Raw genomic sequence first — 6,326 nt, 5'->3', positions numbered from 1 at the left:
CAGTGAGGCAGTGTGAACAGATAACTACAACTTTTTTTTTTTTTTTTTTGAGACAGAATCTCACTCTTTCTCCCAGGCTGGGGTGAAATAGTGCGATCTCAGCTCACTGCAACCTCCGCCCCGGGGTTCAAGCGATTCTCCTGCATCTGCCTCCGCCTCCCGAGTAGCTGGAATTACAGGCGCCCCACACCCGGCTAATTTTTGTATTTTTAGTAGAGACGGGGTTTCACCATGTTGGCCAGGCTGGTCTCGAACTCTTGACCTCAGGTGATCCATCCGCCTCAGCCTCCCAAAGTGCTAGGATTACAGGTGTGAGCCACCGCGCCCAGCCAACGACAACTCTTTGTGATAAATGCAGATTGCAATTGAAGCACAGAGCTGGGAAATGCCAGAGACTATTTTCACAGGAAAGGTAAAAACTGAGCTGGGTTTTGAAGGATGCATAGAAGTTTGCTCAAAAAACAAGAGGGAGAAAACATTCTTTGTAGGTAGAGAAAAGAGCCCCGTAAAGGCATGGGGCTTCAAAGTTCATATTGTGTTTAAGGAACAAGAGGAATTCAATGTGGTTAGAAATTAAGGAGAAGGAAGAGGCAAAAAGAGGAATTGGAGGCAATTTCCCAGAGGCCTTGTGTTCCAAGCTAAGGAGTTTGTCTTGATCCTGTAAGGCGCCTGGAAAATTTTTATTTATTTATTTTTATTTTTTATTTTTTTGAGATGGAGTCTCGCTCGGTCGCCCAGGCTGGAGTGCAGTGGCGCGATCTTGGCTCACTGCAACCTCTGCCTCCTGGGTTCAAGTGATTCTCCTGCCTCAGCCTCCCAAGTAGCTGGGATTACAGGTGCCCACCACCACGCCTGGCTAATTTTTGTATTTTTAGTAGAGACGGGGTTTCACCATATTGGCCAGGCTGCTCTCGAACTCCTGACCCTGTGATCCTCCCGCCTTGGCTTCCCAAAATGCTGGGATTACAGGCGTGAGCCACCGCGCGAGGCTTGGAAGATTTTTAAGCAGGAAAGTAAAATGATCATACTTGAATGATTTAGAAAACCTTGGAACACCCTAAGGAATCTAATTGAACGTGAGTAGGCAACATAGAAAGGAGGACTTGTTGACTCAGATGCAGATGCAGATGCCCAGGACATGTGGATTCTGGCATAAGTTAAGAGAAGTCACAGAAAGAAGAAGGTATTTTCCCCAACATCAGTGCCACGCCCAACTGTACTTGGAGCCAATATACCTGTATAGGGATATATGGGCCTTTCCAAGGGTTTGAGAAGATCCACAAAAATGATGACTAACTTGATCAATGTATCTATCCTGGAGAAACACAAAGCTATTGGCTGGGCACAGTGGTTCAGACCCGTAATCCCAGCACTTTGGGAGGCCGAGGCAGTAGGATCGCTTGAGCCCAGGAGTTCAAGACCAGCCTGGGCAACATGGCAAAACCCCGTCTCTACTAAAAGTATAAAAAATTAGCCTAGTGTGGTGGCATGCACCTGTAGTCCTAGTTACTCAGGAGGTTGAGGTGTGAGAATCACCTGAGCCCAGGAGGTTGAGGCTGCAGTGAGCCATGACTGTACCACTGCACTCCAGCCTGAGCAACAGAGTGAGAACCTGTCTCAAAATAATAATAATAATAATAATGATAATGATAATGATAAATAAAATAAAAGCTAGCATCCATTGAGTACTTACTATATTTTGGGCACTCTGCTAAGTATTCTAAATGCACTATCTTATTTAATTCTTAAAGCAATCTTTTTTTTTTTTTTTGAGACAGAGTCTTGCTCTGTCGCACAGGCTGGAGTGCAGTGGTGCGATCTCGGCTCACTGCAACCTCTGTCACCTGGGTTCAAGCGATTCTCCTGCTTCAGCCTCCTGAGAGGCTGAAATTACAGGTGCGCACCACCATGCCCAGCTAATTTTTGTATTTTTAGTAGAGACGGGGTTTCACCACGTTGGTCAGGCTGGTCTCAAACTCCTGACCTTGTGATCCACCCTCCTTAGCCTCCCAAAGTGCTAGGATTACAGGCGTGAGCCACCACACCCTGACTTAAAGCAATGTTGTAAGGCAGGTTTAGGCTAAATTACATGAAATTGCCAATATTTGATGTGTCTAACAATGAAAACAGATGAGGAAGCCTGGAGGTGCAGAAACTTGGCACAGGTCACGAAGTCTCATGAGTCAAGAATCAAACCCAGATCTGTCTGATAAGGCCTCTAGAGTCAGGCAACCCTGAGTTCAAACTTCAGCCAACACTTACTAGCTGTGTGTCCTAAGATAACGTTATTTAACCTTTCTGAGTTTCAGTTGCTTCATCTATAAAATGGGGACGATAACTGAATCCACTTCATTAAGTGTGGATTAGAAGAGATAATGCATTGAAACAGCCAGCACAATGTCCAACACATAAGAGGTGCCCAATAAATGTCAGCCTTGCCTATCATCATTGCTATTAATATCCTAAAGTCTGGGCTGTTAAGCACCTTCCCAACCTGCTGTAGGAAAGATGCTTTCCGGAGTCGGTATGTTCCTGGGTAGAAAGGAAGGAGATTTTACTGCCAGAACCACGACAGTGCTGCTGGTAACAGTCTTCAAACTAACGGGGTGAGGAGAGCTGGGAGCTGTATCCTCTAGTTTCTATCACCACAACCCTCTGATTGTTCCACCTCTCCTGAGGTTCTCCTGGCCACAGTGGGTGCAGCAGCCGTACCATTGCAGAGTGGCTGGCAGCTCTGCCCTCGCCCAGGGCATTCTCCTTAAGGAGCAACTTCTGTCTCCTTTGCCCGTGAACCAACCTGAATGAAGTGTATTTCCAGGAAATATAAGCTGCCTTTGCTTTCAAGAGTCACATCTGGCCAGGTGCAATGGCTCACGCCTGTAATCCCAGTACTTTGGGAGACCAAGGTGAGCAGATCACCTGAGGTCAGAAGTTTGAGACCAGCCTGGCCCAATGGTGAAACCCCATCTTTACTAAAAATACAAAAATTAGCCGGGCATGGTGGCATGCGCCTGTAATCCCAACTACTCGGGAGGCTGAAACAGGAGTATCACTTAAGCCCAGGAGGCGGAGATTGCAGTGAGCCAGATCATGCCACTGCACTCCAGCCTGGGCGACAGAGCAAGACCCTGTCTCAAAAAAAAAAAAAAAAAAAAAAGCCACATCTATCAGTGATGGGTCCTGCAGGTCCCCCTTGCTCTTGTACCTCATCTATGCACACCTCCCCAGTAGCTTTCTGGTTTTGTGTATAGACAGATGTTTCTGATATATGCGTGCATGCAGTTCTGTGTGTGTTTTCTGGGCTCAAAAGCATCTGCACTGGCACAGGCTGAAGGCTGGCACCACCCTTGGCAGCAATAGCCCAAGGACACTTTTTTGTCCATTGCATTCCATGTCTGGGTGGGGCCCCTGCCTGCTGGGTAAGTATTGACTCCCTGCACTTTTCCATCTATATCTTGGAGTGTTCTTTTGGCAGAAACTACAAGTGCTGCTAACTTGAGAGTCCAAACCCCAGCACCCAGCTGTTCTCAGCATATCTCCCTGAGATGGGGTGCTTTGGCTCACGGACTGACATCATGGCAGCTGCCATAATAAAACACTGAAGGGGTGGGGAACAGGCAGGCTCACTAAGCCACACCTTGCTTTCAGAACTTTTGGATGTCCACAGATCTTTTTAGCACTGTCTGCCCTCTTTTGTGGCTGCAGTCTTGCACAAGACCTGGTTGCCCCTAGCTTCGTCTCTCTGAAAAACATGTTCAGCTCCCTCCAGAGAAAACTCAGAAACTCCTATGCATTTTCCTGGAATCATTCTATAGCTCCAGCCTGGGAAAGCTTCCAAAAGTTTCCTGAACCAAAGATAATAATAATAAAAGAGGTGAGGGAGGGGAGAATCGTGGGCACACAATTCTGTTGATTAATGTGCAAGGGAACAGACTAGGATTGTAGGGAAAGGAAAAAGAAAGGCTTTTCCAGGTCAGTTTAAACATTTGTGTTGTCTTCTTTAAAGGCAATTTCAAAATAGTTGGCCTCCCCAAAGCGATTTTTTGGAATCTACCCAGAGGGCAGAAAATGAACCCTTCCTTCCCCCATCTGGAAAGTCTTCACACCAGTGGCCCCACTCCATTCCTGAGCTCTGGCTTTAGAAGGACTTTCCCAACCTTCCAAGATTCCCTGCCCTCCCTCACCCGCTGACCTATAGGGAGTTATGTTTGCTCCACCCCAAGCAGCTGCATTCCAGCTGTGGAGCTATTATGAAACATTTAGGAATCCTCTGGCTAGAAAGGTAAATGAGGAATATGCCCTAATGACAGCTGAAGGCTGGCTAAAATCTGTAAACAGAGAAGCAGCAAGGAACAAATGCTTGACATAGGATTCCCTTTACAATTCTATTGTGCAGAAGAGTCAGCTGTTAACTTACAGAAAACCTTCTAGATGGTCTCACAGATAAAAGTGCTGATCAGCTTGACCCCCTACTGTGAATCGCAAGAAATGAAATTCAAACCTATTTGTGAAGATTCAAAAATATTTTCACTTACTCATGATCTCTCATCTTTTTAATTAAAGCACAACATCTTGCTCAAAACAAGCCTTTGAAACAACAAAATAAACAGAACCTTAATTTAGGGATTTGCCAACTGATCTTGACTACTGCTGGCAGGTTATAGCAGCCAGTTAGAAGCAGAACATGGGGTTCCCTGCCCTTCCGAAGATGGCGTCTGCCTGAGGACTCAGAAAAGAGGGGGGCCCCAGAGACCCATGAGGATCCTTGAAATACACAGAAGTTGGCCAGACAGGGCAGGGCTGAGCAAATGGCTTTTTAGGCAGCTGAAACCTTCTGCAGCTGTCAGAACAACTGCCACCAAGCTCTCCTGGTTGAGGTTGCAGCAAGTGCTGCAGTGTTGACCTTATCTTCTGAGACTGCGTTGTGGACACTCAGGTTAACGGCAGTCCACCTTACTATCTAGTTCTAGAACAGTCAGCGGCACCTGCCTAGCTACACGCTGTCTCACCCAAACCATTTCATTTCCTGGGTCTTGCGATTCTGGACTTTTCCACTAGCAACAACTGCCATCCAGCCAGACAGCAACAATGAACCACCACAGGTATGCTTTGAGAATCCAGTATCCAGGGTGGGGAACTCCATATAATCCTCCATTCACGCATGGTGCTAAAAGCAGATATGGAGAATTAGTAGAAGAGGTGCCCTGTGTCCCAGGGGGCCGCCCAGCTACAGTGAAAGCATCTCTCTCTCCCCACTTCTTCCTGCTCCAGTCGTTCTACCTCAAACACTCCCTACAGAGCACCTTTTAACACCTCTGGAGCCACCACTGCCACGTCACCCCTCACCCCCACCCACTGGCCTAACCACCCAATTCTCAGCCAGGTCTTTTGCAGAGCACAGCCTCCATGGTTGCCATGGAGGGTTTCTCCCCCCAGCAGTACCCCTTGAGGCTTTGAGACCCTATAAGGAAAGCACCAGGAAACCCCAAAACATTCTCCCTCCTGAAAACAATGGTTCCCAGTGTCTATGCCAGACACACTCACACCACCCAAAATAGACTCATTGTCCTCTTGCACAACATCCAGGAATTTGGTGAAACTCATCATTTTTCAGGTTACCGATAATGCAAGTTTGGAAACTGAAACAGGAAGGAACACAGGCTGAAAAGCTTTTATCCAGCCCACAGCATTTCTCTCTCCAGATGCAAGATAGTTTTTTTCTTTTTTTTTTTTTTTCCAGCAGTACTTTGGTGGGGTTAAAATTAGCTGGCAGCATTCTGGTCACATGCTAGACAACAAAACAAAAGGGAGTTGTTCCCCCTGCCGCTCCTGAACTGGCCCACGACAGAGCTTCCTAATCCATGGATTTCTGGGAAGCTGGCTCTCCGGGCCCTGGTATGGAGGGGCTACACCAAGGACTCCCCTCCGGTTATCATCCCTGCTATAATGGGGCGACACAGACGAGGTCAAGGCTGTTTGGAATCTTGGAGCTTGCCTCGATCTGGAAAGGCACTCAAGGGTCCAAAATGGCTTTTGTAAATCTTCTCACCAAAGCCAACAAAGAAGCAAACACTACAAAAACACTGAGAGAGAGAAGGGTAACATCTGACACATGAACATGGGCATCCATTGACTTGTGGGGTGGTGGCTGCTCTTGGCATGATTAAAAAAAAATAGCCGGGTGTGGTGGCTCACGCCTGTAATCCCAGAAACTTTGGGAAGCTGAGGAGGGCAGATCGCCTGAGGTCAGGAGTTCGAGACCAGCCCGGCCAACATGGCAAAACCCTGTCTCTACTAAAAATACAAAAAAAGTAGCCAGGCGTGAT

This window comes from Pan troglodytes, chromosome 15 (assembly GCF_028858775.2).
Source record: "Pan troglodytes isolate AG18354 chromosome 15, NHGRI_mPanTro3-v2.0_pri, whole genome shotgun sequence".
Taxonomy (NCBI): domain Eukaryota; kingdom Metazoa; phylum Chordata; class Mammalia; order Primates; family Hominidae; genus Pan; species Pan troglodytes.
Note: the sequence above shows the minus strand (reverse complement) of the source record.